The sequence below is a fragment of the Borostomias antarcticus genome, assembly GCF_949987555.1.
Source record: "Borostomias antarcticus genome assembly, chromosome: 19".
Classification (NCBI taxonomy): Eukaryota; Metazoa; Chordata; class Actinopteri; order Stomiiformes; family Stomiidae; genus Borostomias; species Borostomias antarcticus.
This window is the reverse complement of record NC_140252.1, coordinates 1,412,823-1,433,973: the sequence shown is the minus strand read 5'-3', so window position 1 is coordinate 1,433,973 and position 21,151 is coordinate 1,412,823.

The window sequence follows — 21,151 nt, the reverse complement described above, 5'->3', positions numbered from 1 at the left end:
GGGCGACGCCATATCTTCCACTGCATTTCTCCCTTGCCCTAGGGCTCAATTCTTGGACCAATTTTATTTGTTGTATCTACTCCGCCTAGAATATTTTTTCAGGAAACATGGAGTCTCCTTCCACTGTTATGAAGATGATTGTCAAATCTACCTGCCCTTGAAACAAAACAACCCTGACTCTTTAAAACTGTTGTTGGCATGCCTGGAAGATGTCAAAGCATGGTTAGCTTTAAACTTTTTATGTTTTAATGACAGGAAAACCGAGATCATGGTGTTTGGTCCCAGCAATGCCCATGTGTTTCCTCCTGCTGATTTAGGCCCTTTTAAACATTTTGTGAAGCCAACTGCCACTAATTTAGGGCTGAAAATTGACTGTGACCTAAAGATGGACAAACAAATCTGTAGTAAGAGTTTTTTTTAAAGCTCAGGAGACTGTCCAAGGTCAAACCTTTTTTTATCACGCTGTGTTTTTGAAAATGTAATACATGCTTTTATGACTTCTCGTCTCGATTACTGCAATGCTTTGTATGTTGGTATCAGTCAGGCCTCTCTCTCTCAAGCCTGCAGTTAGTCCAGAGCGCTGCCGCTCGTCTCCTAACTGGTACACGTAAGCAAGAGCACATTACCCCGGTACTGGCTTCGCTCCACTGGCTTCCTGTGCGTTTAAGGATTGATTTTAAAATTTCGCTAATTTAGTGCCTAAATGGCTTGGCACCGATCTACCTCTCGGAGCTGCTGGAACCCTATGCTCCTTCAAGGTCCCTCAGGTCCTCTGATCAGCTTCTCCTGGTTGTCCCCAAATCCAGGCTGAAGCTCAGAGGGGATTGAGCTTTCGAAGTGGCAGCCCCTAAGCTCTGGAACGAGCTGCCTCTGCATGTTAGACAGGCCCCCACTCTGCAGGTGTTTAAATCACGCCTCAAAACACACTTATATTCTTTTGCGTTACATGGCCTAAGAGACTTGTCCTTTTTCATGTGACATACTGCGTAAGTTTTACTATGTGCTCTTTGTGTGTTATTGTTGTTTGACCTGTACAGCACTTTGGTCAACTTGTTTTTAAATGTGTATAAATAAAGTGGTATGGTATGGTATGGTATTACCCTTTCACCCATTTCATAAACTATTCCTTACAGAGAAAGAACAAGGGAATGGTGTCCGTACTGTACGATTTTCTTTTGGAGGCTTCCTATTAGGGATGGGAGAAAAAATCGATTCTGTTACAAATGGCGATTTTTGTGTGTGACGATTTTTAAATCGCCATGCTGCCCCAAAATAATTTTTTTTTGTTATAAAAAAACAACCCAAAAAAAACTTCAGTCAGAAGTAGTGTTGCACGTATCGGATACTAGAAAGGCACTGCAATATCCTGACGTCAAAAACGGTACAATACCCCATTTTATTGGTACCGGTACTTTAAAGGACAATGCTCGTTTTTGACAACCTGGACCTTATTTACGACATATTATAAGACGTTTGACTCACCGAGATCACTTTGGTGTAGTTCGGAGGCCTGTAGAAAAAATGTAAAATCCAGCGCGAGCCAGTATATCCATGTAATGGCGGTGATCGGGGGAACGAGAATGCAGCTTCTAAAAATGTGAAAACCACAACAGTTATGCTCTATGTAAGCACAACTAGCGATTCATCCAGACAGATTGATGAAAACAACCGTTTCGCGGCAGAAAATAGATTTTTAGAAGCTGCATTCTCGTTGCCCCGATCACCGCCATTACATGGATATACTGGCTCACGCTGGATTTTACATTTCTTCTACAGGCCTCCGAACTACACCAAAGTGATCTCGGTGAGTCAAACGTCTTATAATATGTCGTAAATAAGGTCCAGGTTGTCAAAAACGAGCATTGTCCTTTAAGAATGTGTCGTATTTCTGAGTTGGGTCGAGGCAGCGTGCCTCTCTCTCCCTCTCTGCTACCCTCAACTCTATCCAGGGCCGTTGTTTAGCGGTGAAAGGTGATGATGATTATAAGGGCCCACAAGCAAGCAGGGCCCACAAAAAAAACAAGAGGTCCCTCTTTCTATGACGAACTTATTCTACATGTAGATCAGTCACTAATGCTGCATCACAATTCAAACTAGAAAATTGCATTTCCTGCAGAAAATGCGTGTGAATGCTGAGCAGCTGAACGGAATAGCAAAAGCATTGCTGAAAATGCATGAATATGAAAAATCTGAAATGTCAAATGCATCACACCTGAACGGCTGAAAATCCTGAAAGCTAAAAAGCCTGGAAGCTGAAAAACCTTGAAGCTCATTTGAACTGTGAAACTGGCAGAATTGGAAGCTGAAGTGCATTACATAAAGCAGCTAAGAACTTAAATACATTGCTAAAAAAGCTGGAAGATACACTGTAATGATGGAATGTATAGCTAAAAAGATTGGAAGCTGAAGAACCTGGAAGCTTAGCTGAAATATGAAACTGGGAGAGTTGGAATCTGAACTGCATTGCCTAAATAAGCTAAAAGCTTAAATACATTGCTACAAAAGCTGGAAGATAAACTGTAATACTGTCAAAGCTGAAACATGGAATAAATGATGGAATGTATTGATAAAAAGCTTGTAGGCTGGAAAACCTGTAAGCTTAGCTGAAATGTGAAACTGGCAGAATTGGAACTGCATTACCTAATGAAGCTAAGAACTTAAATACTTTTAAACTTTTCAACCTGAGTAGTTTAAGCCTTGAACTGAGCCTTTAGCTTGAAAGATGAGCAATAGAGTAATACTGTCAAAGCTGAAAGATGGAATGAATGATGTATGTATAGCTTAAAAGCCTGTCGGGACATTACAGTGACCACTGGGCAATCTCTATGCACCAGACGGTGAAGAGCGTGTGTCTCTAGACCACATGGGCTGAGTTCTGTGGTCCATGGCGTGGATAGTGGCGTGGTGGAAAGACTCCGCCCCCTTGGGTCACAACCCATAGGGGACAGTACAGTGACCTCTTGGCAATCTCCATGCACCCACCTGTGAAGATCATGTGTCTCTAGCCCACTCAAGGGCTGAGTTGTGGTGTCCGTGGCGTGGTGGCGAGACTCCACCCCCTTGAGTCAGAGCCAGTCGTGGACACTGTAGGCCGTGCCGGGCTACCCACCTGCCTTCACCAGTGAAGACCGTGTGTCTCTAGCCACCTCAGAGGCTGTGTTGTGAGGTCCGAGGCGTGGTAGTGGCGTGGTGGCGAGACTCCGCCCCCTCGGGTCAGAGCCGGTCGGGGGCAGTGCACTGAAATCCGGGCAATCTCCCTGCACCCACCAGTGTAGACTGTGTGTCTGTAGCTCACTCAGGGTCTTAGTTGTGGTGTCTGTGGCGTGGATAGTGGCGTGGTGGCGAGACTCCGCCCACTTGGGTGATAGCCGGTCTTGGACAGTATAGGCCGTGCCGGGCTACCCACCTGCCTTCAGCAGTGAAGACCGTGTGTCTGTAGCTCACTCAGGGGTTGAGATGTGGGGACAGTGGCATGAATAGTGGCGTGGTGACGAGACTCCGCCCCATCGGGTCAGAGCCGGTCGAGGACAGTCTACTGCTCCCCGGGCCACACACATGCACCCAACCGTGAAAACTGCATCTTAAGCCAACTCAGGGTCTGAGATGTGGGGATGGTGGCGTGGATAGTGGCAAGACTCCACCCCCTCAGGTCAGAGGTTGTGGGGGGCAGTTCAGTGATTGCCAGGCCATCCCCATGCACCCCTCATTGGAGACCATGTGTCTATAGCCCACTCCGGGGCGGAGCAGTAGCTGTAGAGGTGTTGTATGGAAGTCGAGGTTAGAAGAAGTAGCAGTGAAAAGCAGTAGGTGTTTGTTATAAGTACTGCTAGTACTACACTCAAAAATAGATTAGACCACTCATCATAACTCAGTTTTATTGAGTTCAATAGCTGAAAGAGGAGAAAAGATATTAATATGAGTTTGCAGCCTGAAAAAGAGTGTCATTCTAAATATTTCTTTGAATATAAGGAAGGAAGGAAGGAAGGAAGGAAGGAAGGAAGGAAGGAAGGAAGGAAGGAAGGAAGGAAAGAAGGAAGGAAGGAAAGAAGGAAGGAAGGAAATAAGGAAGGAAGGATGGATGGAAGAAAGGAAGGAAGGAAGGAAGGAAGGAAGGAAGGAAGGAAGGAAGGAAGGAAGGAAGGATGGATGGAAGAAAGAAAGAAAGGAAGGAAGGATGGAAGGAAGGAAGGAAGGAAGGAAGGAAGGAAGGAAGGAAGGAAGGAAGGAAGGAATATGAATGCTACCACAATAGTCATAAAAGGGTGCCTGTACAGAGAGCCTGCGCGTGTCCCCAAATTCAAATCTCAACTGACACTGAGCATCCTCTCATTCACTTCAATGGAAAGGCATGCCGGCTTCAGACAGCTCTCCCTCAAAAAGTATAAAGGCTGCAGCTTAGCTATTGACACCGTGGGAATCCTGAGAACTTGCTGAACATTTCTATGTATAATTGTCCGTGTAGCTTAAAAACTGTAGGCATGGCGACGAGTTAGAAAAAGTGTAAAAATGCAAAATGAGCAGCTCAAAAGTCAGAGTGTGGGCCCATACGTTTCAATGAAGAGCGCAGTTGCCGAACGAAACGTCATAGAGCGAAAACTATAAGTCACACGGCTTAGAGACTTAGATTGTACGAATCAGCACAGTTGTGCGAACGTTTTAATGTAGAATATGTGTATGAGCTGTTAAAACTGTAGGAGCAACAGCAGTTTACAAAACGTGTAGATGTTTTCAAAATACGAGCTGCTACACTCTAGAAACTGAACATTCCACACATCCACTTCAATGTTAAAAAGGGTCCAAAACAAACTTAAATTACATAAAAACTATAAGGAATTTTAAAAATCTGTTGAATGCGTTAAATGTGCTAAAGGTCCTGAACATTTTAAACTTTGAAGGAGGTTTCTAGCACAAAAAATGAAGGAGGACACAACACACACACACACGCAACTTCAGGTCGTCGATGGAATTTGTCCTCTGCATTTTCCCATCCAAGCCGTCCTCCTCCAGGGGGGTCAGGAGCAGTGGCCAGCCCTCGTCAGTGGCGCCCGGGGACAAAGTCCAAGTGCTCAGGCCTGGTTCTGGTTAGGGACCGGACTGAAGAACATTTGTTCTTCTGCATGGTTTTCATAATGGATTCTTGGGAGGAAACCGTTAAAAACAGCTCCGCATGTAAAGTGTGTACTCACCTTATGTCTGCTCTGTACAGTAGTCCACAATGTTACTATGAAGTTCAAATAAGGTCCCACTAAGGTTTAACGAGAAGCTATTCACTTCCGCTCTGAGGTTCTGTGGATGTTTAGTTTGGTTGATCTGGCCGGAGAGCAGCAGGATGTCAAACACAGCTGTGTTCAGCGCCACACACTCAACTCTACACTTCCAGCTCATTGTTAAATGACAGCTGCTCTCTCTCTTACAAGTGTGCAGTACAAACGTTGAATTTCATTCCCACAGGGCTTGAAAAAGTATAAAAGCCACATACGTATACTTAACGTCTAAGCGAGAGCGTAGCATATGACATATGATGCCATAAAGCAAATGACGGACATGACAAACGGACTTTTCTACCGGCACCGGATGTACAGTAAGTTGTCTGCAGGGAAGGAATCTGTGGATGCAGAGCTGTACTTACCTGAGCGCAGGTGTGTCCCGGGCACGGCCGCTGCTGGGGCAGGTGTGTGACGTTCAGAAGGTGATAATGACTATTATTACGAGGGAGGTAAGAAGAGGTGTGTGTGTGTGTGTGTGTGTGTTTGTGTGCGTGTGTGTGTGTGTGTGTGGTGTGTGTGTGTGTGTGTGTGTGTGTATGTGTGGGGAGGTTCTGTGGTGAAGTCGAAAAATATAATAACTGGAGCCAGGATGTGTTTCAAAGCTGACAAGGGGTTTCAAGGTCTGCCATAGACTTCCATTGTAATTTTTTCTTGAGAAAAGCTGAATATTTTAAAAAGTATAAAATATATTAAAAATCTGAAAGATATCCCATAAAGACCTTAACAAGCTGAACATTTTGATAGTTGAATGGTTTCTGTAGCTCAAAGTATGAAGGAGTTGAAGGCTGAAGAAGGTTTCAAAACTCCCCCATAGACTTCCATTCAAAAAAATTGTTGAAAAAGTTGAATATTTTAAAAAGTATAAAAGGTATAAAAAATCTGAAAGGATTCCCCGCATGTCCTTAACAAGCTGAACATTTTGATACTTGAATGGTTTAAGTGGCTCAAAGTATGAAGGAGCTACAGAGAGCCAAAAAACGTACGGAAGAAGAAGTAAGAATAAAAAACTATAAAGAACTGGATAACAATAGTGTGAATGCTCTAAAGCATTCACACTAATTAAGCCACAAATAATGCAATACAGATGAAAAAAACGTTTAATTTCCTGAGCAATATCCCCCTTCTTAAATGGTTTGGTCCATGCCATGGTTCATGCTGGCAAGTCTCACCTCTTTTGACATTAACGTCACTATACCGGCTGGCTGTCAAATACTAGCACTAATAGCCTCATGTTAAACATCAAGCCCAAACATAAATCCGGGCACCAGAAAAGAGTGGAGAGAGAGGCCAGGAGAAAAGAGTGGAGAGAGAGGCCAGGAGAAAAGAGTGGAGAGAGAGGCCAGGAGAAAAGGCAGCAGACTGGGAGCCCATAAGCATTTTTTCCCACAAGAAAGGTGAGAGTAGCCATGTTCAGACGGTCGGTCAGTTGCCCGCGGTCTCACATTAACCATGACAACGAGAGCCGTTAGCCTAGTGTGTGAAGAAAGTGCTAAGCTAGGTAGCTAACGTTAGCTAGTAAGCTTACATTCTGGTAACAACTCGATCTGGTTAGCTAGCTGCTAGATAACGTTAGCTACCATTAACTAGACAGCTACTACAGTTCTAATATTAAATCTAATACAAATCCAGTAGCAGCAGCCAGGACACATGTTTCCATTCTCATGAATGCTTAAATTATAATGTGCTATGCTAGCTAGCCGGTCCTGTTGACATGTCTTTTTAAAACCTTTATGTCCTGCTACTCACAGAATCAGCTGTGCCCCCCTCTGATCTAGACACCCACTCCCAGCCCCCAGAAGATGCTTTAGATGGTGAGTGAGTGACTGGTAGACACTGGTTGGCTATTAAACTTATTACTAAACTACTGTACTGCTATGAATAGCGAAATGTAGATGTAAGTTAACCCAGGTTAAGATAGCCTACATATGAAACAGTTACATTACATAAATAAATTAATGGTTAATAATAACTAAATAAATAGTGGTGTTAATTCATAGAAATTCATATAGAGTTGATTTCAGTTTAAATGCTGATTTGTTCAGTTTATTTTTTATTTTATTTTAGAGAGGGTATTTGCTCTTGAAATAAGAGAGGCGTTTATTAGCCAATCAACAGCCGCCTAGCCAGCTTCCTGAAAACTCTATCCAGTGTAGGGCTGAACGATTTTGAAACTAATTGCGATTTTTCTGACTGAAATTGCGATTCGATTTGCGATATTTTTTTAAAACATCAATATTCACTGTGTAATGGATTTAAACACCTACCACATGAGATTGCATGAGGAAATAAACTGTTCTATATTCTAATGCAAGGATGAAAATATGGAATAGCTTCCAACTTTTCCAACTTGTAGGCCTTTTATTGATAAATAACAGCAGCATCCATCCATCCATCAACATACACGTCTTTCACAGTGTCCGTGGGCATGGAACATACATGAGCTATTAGGACTAGGACATTTTCAAGAGGCAAGTCAATCACTTATAGCTCAGGAGCAGCATCCAAGTTGCACATTCTGCCATCAAGTTAAATAAAGTAATAATAATAGTAAATAAAAATTTACAATAAGAAAATAACAGGATCTTTCAGTAAAGAATCTCTGGCATTGTAAAAGAGGTAGGTCGTTCACAGGAACAGCAACGACTGTTAAACAGAATGCAAAAAATGTGCGGCCTCTATAGGATAAAGTGCATAACAATTATTCAAAACAGAAGCATAGTAGCCCCGGACCAATATCCCCTCTCTCCATCCATCCATCTCTCTCTCCATTCCTTTGTCCCTCCCTCCCTCCCTCCCTCCCTCTGACCCCCCATCTCTCTCTCCCTTCCTCCATCCCTCCCTCAATCTCTCCCTTCATCCCTCCCTCCTCCACTCTCCCTTCATCCATCCCTCCCTCAATCTCTCCCTTCATCCCTCCCTCCCCCACTCTCCCTTCATCCATCCCTCCCTCAATCTCTCCCTTCATCCCTCCCTCCCCCACTCTCCCTTCATCCATCCCTCCCTCAATCTCTCCCTTCATCCCTCCCTCTCCCTTCATCCACCCCTCCCTCTGTTCCTCCCTCCCTCCCTCCCTCTCCCTTTATCCCTCCCTCCCTCAATCTCTCCCTTCATCCATCCCTCCCTCCCTCTCACCCCCTTCATCCCTTCCTCTCTCCCTCACTCTCCCTTCATCCCTCCCTCAATCTCTCCCTTCATCCATCCCTCCCTCTCCCTTCATCCCTCCCTCAATCTCTCCCTTCATCCATCCCTCAATCTCTCCCTTCATCCATCCCTCCCTCCCTCCCTGTCCCTCTTCTTCATCAACATGAATTGTGATCTTCACAGATTTTTTTGGCAGATTTAGTTCTTCCTGTGCCCTGCTCAGAGCAGTCTTCTTCTTCCAACTGTGTGAGAAATGGCCAACTAACTGTTTACACAGTCCTGTTGTCCGACTTACTTTTCTAGCCACAGAATCAGCTTTCAGAGCATTTTCTGAAAAATAAATAAATCATGGATCAATTCAACACCAAAACATTAATTGGGTAAGGCATTGCATTTAGACTGAAATATATAAATTATATTATATAATATAATTATGAATTATAAATTAAATTATATAAAAATAAATTATAACAATGACAGGGAGAGTTCAATGGGGGAGATGGGTAGGAGATAATGGGTTAAGAGACATTGGGGAGAGAGAGAGAGAATGTATGATAGGAGAGGAGGAGAGAAACCTATGAGAGGAGTAGAAGAGAGTAGGATAAGAGCAGTAGGCCTACACTTACCAATGGCGAGATGCAACCTGTGCCCAAAGCACTGGAGTCTGGTCCATTGATTCAATTCCACAGCTTTGATCATGTTGGACCCATTATCTGTCGTGATGCACATCTGGCCCTCTTCTTTTAGACCCCAGCTGGCCAAACACTCTCTTAGCCCATGAGCAATGTTCTCTCCTGTGTGGTCAGCAGGAAAGTATGCCGTTTCCAGGACGCGACTCTTTAACTCAAAGTTAGCATTTATGAAGTGTATGGTAAGGCTTAGATATGGCTCGGACGTTCTGCTTGACCACATATCAGTTGTTGTGGCGTAGTACTCGACTTGTACAAGCTCCATCTCCACTTTATTCCTCGTTTCCGCATACAGTTCTGGGCGGGCGACTTGACTGAAATATGTGCGGGAGGGAAGCACGTATCTTTTATCCAGCGTTTGGACAAGGTTTCCAAACCCGTCTTTTGTCACGGTGTTAACAGGCACCATGTCTTTAGCGAGGTACTTTGTCACGGCGTTGGTTACCTCACGGTGCCTTCGTGATCCTTTTTCATACGGGGTACCGCTTGCAAATGAGTGTGAAATGGAGGATTGTTTGCTAGACTGGGCTACATTGCTAACGTTACTTTCACTCGCTTTTTTGGCCCTGCAGGCATCGTATATCTCCTTGTGGTGCTTACTCAAGTGTTGATACAGGCTGGTGGTGTTTCCCCGGGATGTAGCAACTGTTCCGCGGCAGGTCTTACAAAGCACTGTTCTCTGTTGTACATCTGTCCCCTGAAACCCGAAATACTGCCATATTACGGATGTACTGCTTTTCTTAGCTATTAATGCTCTATTTCTTCTGGCTCAGCCGATGCCATTTTCCGGGTCACGAAGACGTTGGCTACTGAGCTACCGGTGTAGGCTAGCCATGTGTTCAGTTCACTCGTAGTTTCACTCATGTTGTTGGTGGGCGGACCCTACAGCAGTTGCCATTGGCCACTTTTGATTTTTGAGCAAGCACCGTATTAATGATTGGTGAGCATAACTGTCATCCAAGGGGAAACGCTGGTCCAGACTCAGACACGCTTCATAACGCAGCCTAAAATAATCGCAGCCTTTGCGATTTGCTAATCGCGTTGTTTCAAATCGCAATTTCGATTTGAAATCGATTAATCGTTCAGCCCCAATCCAGTGCTACATAGATTTATTCCCAAGTCTTAAGAAGACACTGTTCTGTTCTTACTGTTTACAGAGCCAGGTCCTAGCCAGTCAGAAACAGAGAGTGAAGGGAGTGAAGAGGCTCAGTCATGAAACTGCTACAGACAGGGACAGTCCAAGCACAGATAATACACAATGCATAATTTATGTATATAATTATACCCAGTATCTATGGAGAGGTTAATTTGAAAAAGAAAATAGAGAAACAGAAAAATAAATGATACATAAAACATAAAAAAAATGATACATAATAAAAAAATAAAAAATAAATAAAAAGGGGTTGAAAAAAGTGGTGACGAAAAGTTGGAGGGGTAGGGGCCCACACCAATATTCTTTAAGGGGGCCCAGAATTCCTAGCAACGGCCCTGACTCTATCCCTCTGGGGCAGTGTGCGTGCAGTGTGTGTGTGTGTGTGTGTGTGTGTGTAGCGATCTGCTTCTCTCTGTCCCTCTGCTACTCCCTTTCCTCTCTGCTACGATGAGTGTGTGTGCCAACCGTCTGTCCAGCTCACCAAACTACTTTCAGACCATTCGCTTATTTCTGCAAATGTCTGGGGCAAACACAAATCTAACAGAAAAAAAGTTGTAAAATAGTTTGCAAATACCGTTCGCGAAGGAAAGTGAAAGGGCTGATGGTTACTCTAGACGGTGGCGGAGGATTTTCAAAAGCAAAAGCGCCTATTCGGTAATATTTCGGATTTAAACCCAATGCTTATAGCTGGGGAAACTCATAAGATCAATGAGTCAATCTGCAAACTCTGGAGCTCGTCATGCCGTAACGTGAACACCGTTGCTCTGTGCTGTGAGGCTGGGACCCACTCTGCTGCTCTGTGCTGTGAGGCTGGGACCCACTCTGCTGCTCTGTGCTGTGAGGCTGGGACCCACTCTGCTGCTCTGTGCTGTGAGGCTGGGACCCACTCTGCTGCTCTGTGCTGCGAGGCTGGGACCCACTCTGCTGCTCTGTGACCCACTCTGCTGCTCTGTGCTGCGAGGCTGGGACCCACTCTGCTGCTCTGGGACCCACTCTGCTGCTCTGTGACCCACTCTGCTGCTCTGTGCTCTGCTGCTCTGTGCTGCGAGGCTGGGACCCACTCTGCTGCTCTGGGACCCACTCTGCTGCTCTGTGCTGTGAGGCTGGGACCCACTCTGCTGCTCTGGGACCCACTCTGCTGCTCTGTGCTGTGAGGCTGGGACCCACTCTGCTGCTCTGTGACCCACTCTGCTGCTCTGTGCTCTGCTGCTCTGTGCTGCGAGGCTGCGACCCACTCTGCGAGAGAACAGAGTGAAGGAGAGGATCGGTAATCTGTGTCAGACAAGTGGAGCACAGCAGACACTTCCACTTAGAATTGTAGCATCCCAAGCTTATTATTTTACAAAGTAGAGATTTTTTTTCATTTAATGAATAAAATAAAATATATATCATTTATTTAGTTTAGTTGACATTCTTGCTCCACCTCTGCAGACAACAAACACAGACCAGTAGGCTACACCTGACATTGTATTATTCCATTAGCCTACTTTTCCTGATGTTTTAGGTTTTTGCCATGGTATCGTTTCAGTATCAGTAGCCTATCGAGATACTTTTAGCAGGTATCGTATCAAATGTATAATTTTGGTATCGTGTCAACACTAGTCAGAAGAAGCAGCAAACATGTCAGACGACAATGAGAAGATTCATGCTGCACCTCCACAATTCAAATTGCACATCTGGAAGAAATTCGGCTTACATAACTCGCCAGGTAAAAAAAAAATCGCAATAAAAAGTCATATGGAATCGCAATTACAGAATCGCAATTGCCACAAAAATCGCAATATAAATCAAATCGGCACCTACAGTAAGTATCGGGATAAAATCGAATCGGGAGGTCCCTGCCAATTCCTGTCCCTAATATATATATATATATATAATGTTTTTGTATGTCCAGTGGATTTATGTATTGTCAGAGTATTGTGTGTATTGTTTGTACTGTGATGTGGAGTTGATTGGATTTAGTGTATTGTCACAAGGCTATGGAAAAAATGTAGACCCCAGGAAGAATAGCTGCTGCTATGCAAACGCTAATGGGGATCTAAAATAAACAAACAAACAAACAAACAAAAACCATCATCACCACCACCATCATCATCATCATCACCACCACCACCACCATCATCATCATCATCTTTATCCTTGCTATCATCAATATTTTTTTCTTCCTCCTCTTTTTTGCCTTCCTCCTTGCCTCATGTCTCTCTGTAGCTGAGAGTACTGTCCCTCTGTCTGTCTGCTCCCATGTGAAGCTCTGTCTCCTGTCTGTCCCTCTGTCTGTCTGCTCCCATGTGAAGCTCTGTCTCCTGTCTGTCCCTCTGTCTGTCTGCTCCCATGTGAAGCTCTGTCTCCTGTCTGTCCCTCTGTCTGTCTGCTCCCATGTGAAGCTCTGTCTCCTGTCTGTCCCTCTGTCTGTCTGCTCCCATGTGAAGCTCTGTCTCCTGTCTGTCCCTCTGTCTGTCTGCTCCCATGTGAAGCTCTGTCTCCTGTCTGTCCCTCTGTCTGTCTGCTCCCATGTGAAGCTCTGTCTCCTGTCTGTCCCTCTGTCTGTCTGCTCCCATGTGAAGCTCTGTCTCCTGTCTGTCCCTCTGTCTGTCTGCTCCCATGTGAAGCTCTGTCTCCTGTCTCCAGGAGTCCAGCAAGCAGCAGCCCAGCAAGGAGAGCCTCTTCCTGGACTTCCTGGCCAGCCTGGCCTCTGGAGAGAAGACCCTGGAGCGCAAGACTGACTCTCAGCCCCGCAGCAAGGACAGGCGCTCCTACTCCATGGAGCACTTCCGCTGGGGCAAGCCCACCGGGCGCAAACGCCGGCCTGCCAAGGTCCACACGCAAGAGGGGGAAGACTCGGTGCAGGTGCGCAGGCAGCTGGGCAGCGTGGGGGACGGAAGGCCAGGGCGCCAGTGGAGCTCTCGCTCTCGAGGCCCCTCTCCGCTGAGTCTGCAGGATAAGAGGGACGGAAACTACCGGATGGGTCACTTCCGCTGGGGAAGCCCACCCACCACCAAACGCAGCAGATTCATGTGGTCAAGAGAGGCCTAATATCCATTCTATATTTCCAATTGTGGTAGAAATTAAATAATAATAATAATTATTAATATTATTATTCACAAAATATGTGTGTATACTGTAAGTGCAAAACATGTACATTAACCAGCGACTAACCATTCACCATGGGCTAAGACTAGCATGCTTCTTTTCTTTGGTTGGCCTGGATAACCATAGATGGATTTTTTTGGAGCGACTGACATAAATAAATGTGACTTTAGCCTGCTTGGGCAGACTGACCACCCTGGTCACCAACAACACTAGACTGCTACAACAAGCCATCACTTTTATGGGCATGACTTGAATGCTGTATTATGAAAAAATATTAAACAGAATATTGAAAATATCTAAACATGTCTTTCTTTAGAAAGCACTTGCCAACAATATCCATCAAGTTGTGTTAATGAGCTATAATCTGGACGCTACCACAATAAATGATATACAGTAGAAAAGATTGGGTGTAGGAGTGACCAGAATGTTTAGAATGGGAATACTATTCTTCCTCTTTATTTTTATTGATATGCTGTACCATATTGTAAATGAAAATGAAATTAAAGATGAACTGCTTTGTGGCGAGCAATAGCACACAACTGTGGGTTTTCATTCAATGGTTCATTCAACCAGAGGGAAGTTGGGTCTACAACACCAGGGGCAAAGATAGTACTGATGTTGGAGACAGATGGTCTATGGAGAGAGGCTTGTGTCCTCTGGTGATGTTGACTGTGTTATAATCCACTTTATTGTCACACTTTATTGAACACACACACATGCACACACACACACACGCACACACCCTCTCTGCTGCTATTTAGATTCAGTCCTTTTGATGTATCACTCAGTGGTCAGGGTCTTCTGCATGTTTTTCATATTGGGGTTCTACTGTATGTGGAGGGAACCCGAGTGGGCACGGGGAGAACATGCAAACTCCACACAGAACTGCCCGGGAGATACAGTAGCCCATGTGGACAGAGGACCATCTTGCTGTGAGGCGACGGGGTCGCCATGCCTACAGTTTTTAAGCAACACGGACATATCATAGCCTAAAATGTTCAGCATTTTCTCAGCATTCTTAGGCTAAAACCATGAATCAGTTGTTTTGGCATGTTGTGGAATTGTCATATCATGTTGAAACCATAACCGGGATATTTGATGATTCCAGCGTGAGTACAGAATGTGAGCTCTGTTTTACCATGGTAACAAGGGCCCACTGGGTTATTGATCCAAGTGACCAATCGGGTGCCTTTCTCCGCCCACCGGTCACACCTCACTCTCTGCTCCTTAAAAAGGGATCAGACAGGAGGTTCTCTCTCTCGTGATCTCTCTTGTTCTCTTGTTACCCTCAACTACCAGGGTCCGTGTTTCCCCAAGTAACACGTGACCCAGGATCCAAGCTGTGTGCCGGTTGATCAAATCAGCCTGTATCTGTGGAATTCTGAACCGCTATCCGAGAACGCTGTAGTCGACACAGGGCTTAGGAATTTCCACTAACTCTTCAAAGATCCACCTCTGGCGAGAGCAGAGGTTTTGAATGAGATATTTGCAACTTGTGAACTCTGAAACTGAACTTTGAACTCCGCGAAACATCAACTTTGCACAGCAACGCTACTATCACTGTTTCAACGGGAGCGCAGGCACGCTGCCCCTTTCATCATACCAAGTGACCACCACATCACGTGCCTCCTCCATGCTTCGAGCCAGACAACACCGCCTGGACAACGCGCTGACACACCGCTACTAAGGTTGTATCCAACAGTCTCCTATGATTGTGATGTGAGATGCCAAAGTGTTGTAAGCTTAGAAGACTTAGGATAGGCTGTGAATACCCATGACATAATTCTTTTCATTTCTGCTGTGCTTTCATATTGCCACGTGTTTTTCCATCTGTTATTTGAATTGTGTTATAATATTAGTTTGATAATTGATTAGTATACTTTCAATAAACATTATTAACTTTTGACCACGTCCGAGCGCCATCACATTATCTTAGGTCACTTGATTGAGTCAAGGACTCCTCCTACAGAATGAGATTGATGAATAAATTAGACTATTGATAAAGGTTATCTGTTTCTCTGTACATAACAGAGTGGTGCCCCATATACGAGTTGACTTAATGCCTTAAATTCATTTTCCTTCATATCTGTGATAACCGCGGTATAATCATAAATGATGTCATAGTCAGAGCTCTAACCCCAGAACACACTACACATGATGGCCTGCAGCTGAGAGTAGTGGTTTTATTTAAAGAGAACAGTTTATCATAAATATAGCTGATTTTTTTTCTTCCTTGGCATGGAGTTCTGGTAAACAAGTGTCTCAATCTGCTCTGGTCCATGACCTTCCTTATGATGGGGAACTGAGTTTAAGAAACTTATAATTTGTAAAAATCGGAAAAGGTGTGTCTTAGGTAGCCCATACTCTTTCTGAAGTTGACTAAATTATTTAATTGTAACCATCTTCATAACGATCATTTATAACAGCAGGTCTGTCGAATAAAACATCATAAACACCACCAAAACACCTGCTTGCAAACCAGACTGATAGTGCTACACTGTGGTTTATACAGTTAGGTCCATAAATATTTGGACAGTGACACAATCTTCATTATTTTGGCTATTGAAATGAAACATTCAATATGTGCTTTAAGAGCAGGCTTTCAGTTTTAATTTGAGGGTATACATCCAAATGAGGTGAACGATGTAGGAATTACAACAAATTGTATTTGTGGCTTTTTAAGGGACCAAAACTAATTGGACAAATTAACAATCATGAAATAAATTGTCATTTTTATATTTGGTTGTGAATCATTTGTAGCCAATGACAGCCTGAAGTCTGGAACCCATAGAAATCACCAGACGCCGGGTTGCATCCCTGGTGATGCTCTGCCAGGCTTCTACTGCAACTGTTATGAATGAAAATCTATACTTGGTTTAAGGTAGATTCCAAAGAACACGCGATGTGGTCGATTCAAGCTGGTTTCAAACACAAGACAATAGTTTTATTCTATGTTACGATTTGCAAAATCGCGAGAGTGAGGGACTGGGACTCGAAAGTGATATCTTATAACGTGAAAAAGTTAGTGACATACAGTTTCAGGATAAAGAGGACAGGGAAGTGATGTCACACAGAAACAATTTGTAGTTTTAACAGACTGATTCTAGGGGAACGAACTACAAAGTTAGAACAACAGAAACCCTAGAAAAACAAAGAAAAGAACAAATGGTGTGGGTAACATTAGTGAGACTGAAATTTCGTTCACACTGTCTTCAGTTCCTGCTTGTTCTTAGGGTTTCCCTTCAGTTTTCAGCAAGTGAAATGCATGCTCAACTGGATTTAGGTCAGGTGATTGACTTGGCCATTGCAGAACATTCCACTTTTTGGGCTCTTTGGTTGCTTTTGCAGTATACCTCGGGTCATTATCCATCTGCACTGTGAAGTCCAATGGGTTCTGAAGCATTTGGCTGAATATGAGCAGAAAATATTGGCCGAAACACTGCTTTTGTCAGCATTCACATCATCAATAAATCAAGTGAACCAGTTTCATTGGCAGCCATGCATGCCCACACCATAACACTACCACCATCATGCTTCACTGATGAGGTGGATCATAATGTCACGGCGGCTCCGCGTCAGCCTCGTCCACCTCCTCAGCCCCCTGACCCCAGCCCGAGCCCCGGTTCTGACTCTGGTCTACCCAGGCCCATAAAGAATACCCCTGCAGCCCCCTCACGACGTCACTCACTTATCACTTACATTACTAGCCCAGGAATCCAACACGTGAGACAGCTAAATGAAGCGAAAATATTAAAGTGGAGCCCAAATGGACATGTCTGCAGCTTGCATGGTGCAGGCAGACCAGGCTGACCCTGCTGCAGAAGTGGCCCCACCACCGATCTTTCGCCTGATTTTCCAGCACAGCTACGTTCCTTTAGAAATGCTCTGAAGTCAGAAATAAAACGTATTGAAAAGGGTTATGGTAAATGGACTGCACTTATATAGCGCTTTTCCACCTTAGCGGCACTCAAAGCGCTTTACAATGGCCTCTCATTCACCTGTTCACACACACATTCACACACCAATGGCGGTAGCTGCCATGCAAGGTGCTAACCTGCTCATTGTGAGCAATTTGGGGTTAGGTGTCTTGCTCAAGGATACTTCGACATGTGGACAGTCGGAGCTGGGATTCAAACCACTGACCCTTCGATCATTGAACGACCCGCTCTACCAACTGAGCTACAGTCGCCCCAGATGATGGGGTCGGTCAGATGATGGGTTCCATCATCTGACCGACCTCCTGCTCCTGAGACATCGATCCTGCCCAGTGTCACAGACGTTGCTACCGCGTTCAAACTCTTCTTAAAGGAGTAGTAAAGGGAAAATGCATGTTTAGCCCTTGAAAAATCATTCAAAAAACATGTTAAACTCTCAATTTCAAAGACAAGAAACTCACAGAGGTTTTTGTTGGCGTTCTGATATATAATTCGCCATAAAGTAAGATTCTAGTTCATCAGCTTTTTAAAATATTTCGCATAGAACTATTTAGTCGCAGCACATACGTGTGTAAACTTCCGCAAACTAGGTAGCATAACAACATAAACAATAACAATAGCTAACATAAGTAGTTCCGCTCCCTGAATCCCCTCTGCGGATTGATCTACACATCTACAACTGTCGCTTCAATACAAGTCAATGGATTTCATAAAATGATCAATAAAACCCTACAGGTTCATACTTTGCAGTGAATTTGATGTCAGAACACCAACGGACACCAATTACCCCCTCGGTTAGCATCTTGTCTTTGAAATCGAGAGTTTAACGTTTTTGAAAGATTTTTCACGGTGCCCATCCACATCCATTGTATGACCTAAACGGTGGTAGAGCAATTATCAGACTTTCTCAAAAGTGCTAGTTTTGTCAACGTTTTGATCTGAACCATTGTATATGATCATAAGTAACCTTAAAACATGGCTAAACATGCATTTTCCCTTTACTACTCCTTTAACTATACCAGTCACAGTGGCAAGTTCTGAAAGATCTTTTTCGAAACTCAAAATCATCAAAAACTATGTGAGAAGCACCATGGCCCAGGACAGACTCTCCAGACTAGCCATCCTCAGCATGGAAAGCCAGCACGCACGCCAGATGGACTTAACAAGCATTGTTAAGGACTTCGCACAGACAAATGCAAGGAGGAGAGAACTGTTTGGTCACTGTTAAGGTAAGAATATATTATTTATTAATATAACTATGGTTGAAGTCTGTCGGTCTGTCCTCTGCTCGTTCGTGTGTTGATTATTATGTTTCATGTGTACGGGCCTGCGTTGTGTTTGGAGAGGCTATGGCTGAGTCTGGCTAGGCCATGTCCGTCCCAATGGTTCTGATGGTTCTGATTGACTAGATATATGGCATCCGTTGTGTGCGGTAAACTTTCTTTTTACAAGTCTGTTGTAGGCCTACTGATGCAACGACCAGTTATACTTACATTGTTATACTAGTGCTAGTATTAAGAGGTGGATTAATTCATGTAGGACTGTGTGTATAGGTCTAGTAGCCTACAAATTTTTACGGTGTGCGTATGAGGTGGTCCCCGAAAATTCTTGATTATAAATAGTGGTCCACATACACAAAAGGTTTGAAAACCCCTGGTCTAGGTCTAGGGCTCGAAATACTGTTTCGTTGCAAAAGGCCCCGCCTAATCCTTGCAGGGGGCCCCTGAGATTTTGCGTTACGCCACTGGGTCTACCCAAGCCTGTCCCCGTCTCTCTAGTGCCGGACTCTGTTTCCCCCAGCACCCCCCAGAGGCTGCAGCGGGAACTGCGGGCACGTCTGCAGTCACAAGCCAGACACGCCCCCGACGCACACCTGCCGCGCTTCACCTTGATTGCCTCTCCTCCACACCGCAATGCACCTGGTCCTGATCAGCCAATCGCCAGCAGGATAAGAAGCCGGTCCACACAGTCCTCTGTTCCAGATCGTTGACTCACCTAGTTGGTAATTAGCGACTCCAGCCTTCCTGTAGCCTAGATCTCTAAGCTTTACCTTACCTTGTTCTCCCTGTTTTCCTAGCATCCTGATCCTGCCTGACCCACACCTGCACGACAACCCCGCTCCTGCCCGACCAACACCTGTACGACTACCCCGCTCCTGCCTGACCCACACCTGTACGACTACCCCGCTCCTGCCTGACCCACACCTGTACGACTAGCCCGCTCCTGCCCGACCCACACCTGTACGACTACCCCGCTCCTGCCCGACCCACACCTGTACGACTACCACGCTCCTGCCTGACCCACACCTATACGACTACCACGTCCCCGCCTGACCATCGCCTGTATGACTACCACGCTCCTGCCTGACCATCGCCTGTATGACTTACCACGTCCCCGCCTGACCCACACCTGTACGACTACCCCGCTCCTGCCCGACCCACACCTGTACGACAACCCCGCTCCTGCCCGACCCACACCTGTACGACTACCCTGCTCCTGCCCGACCCACACCTGTACGACTACCACGTCCCCGCCTGACCATCGCCTGTATGACAACCCCGATCCTGCCCGACCCACACCTGTACGATTACCCCGCTCCTGCCCGACCCACACCTGTACGACAACCCCGATCCTGCCCGACCCACGCCTGTACGACTACCACGCTCCTGCCTGACCCACACCTGTACGACTACCCCGCTCCTGCCCGACCCACACCTGTACGACTACCCCGCTCCTGCCTGACCCACGCCTGTATGACTACCACGTCCCCGCCTGACCCACACCTGTATGACTACCACGTCCCCGCCTGACCCACGCCTGTATGACTACCACGTCCCCGCCTGACCCACGCCTGTATGACTACCACGCTCCTGCCCGACCCACACCTGTACGATTACCCCGCTCCTGCCTGACCCCCGCCTGTACGACAACCCTGCTCCTGCCTGACCATCGCCTGTACGACTACCACGCTCCTGCCTGACCATCGCCTGTACGATTACCACATCCCCGCCTGACCATCGCCTGTATGACTACCACGTCCCCGCCTGACCCACGCCTGTCTACGGACCACGTTACTGCCTGCCCCTCCCAGGATCTCAATAAACGTGCCTACGGGCTTTCATCCCAATCATGTCTGCTCTTGGATCCTCCACCAAAACCCAATAACACATAAGCAGTTCCTTCCCTTCTCCATACTGTTCTCTTCCCAGCATTCTGGTACAAGTTCATCTTCGTCTCATCTGCCCATAGAATGTTGTTCCAGAACTGTACAGGCTTTTTTAGATGTGTTTTGGCAAACTAACTTTGGCAAACTAATCTGGCCTTCCTGGCTCACTAATGGTTTCCATCTTGTGGGGAACCCTCTGTATTTACTCTGGTGAAGTCGATGAACTTGATTGCTGACTTTGACTCTGCTCCTTGTGAATGAAATATCAATGGAATAACACACACTTGGCCATGGAACATCTGAGCAGCCAACTGTCCAATTACTTTTGTTCCCTCAAAAATGGGGGGACCACATATAAAAATGTTTGTAATTCCTACACCTTTTACCTGATTTGGATGTAAAAACCCTAAAATTAAAGCTGAAAGTCTGCTCTTAAATGTCATTTTATAATGTGTTTCTTGTACTTTGTCTTGGTGCTTTTAATGTCTCATGTAAAGCACCTTGAATTGCCTTGTTGCTAAAATGTGCCATTCCACCAGGTATGAGTCAGTTTTGGCTGGCAGGTGGGGCCTCTATGGGGTAAACGCAGGCTGGCAGGTGGGGCCTCTATGGGGTAAACGCAGGCTGGCAGGTGGGGCCTCTATGGGGTAAACGCAGGCTGGCAGGTGGGGCCTCTATGGGGTAAACGCAGGCTGGCAGGTGGGGCCTCT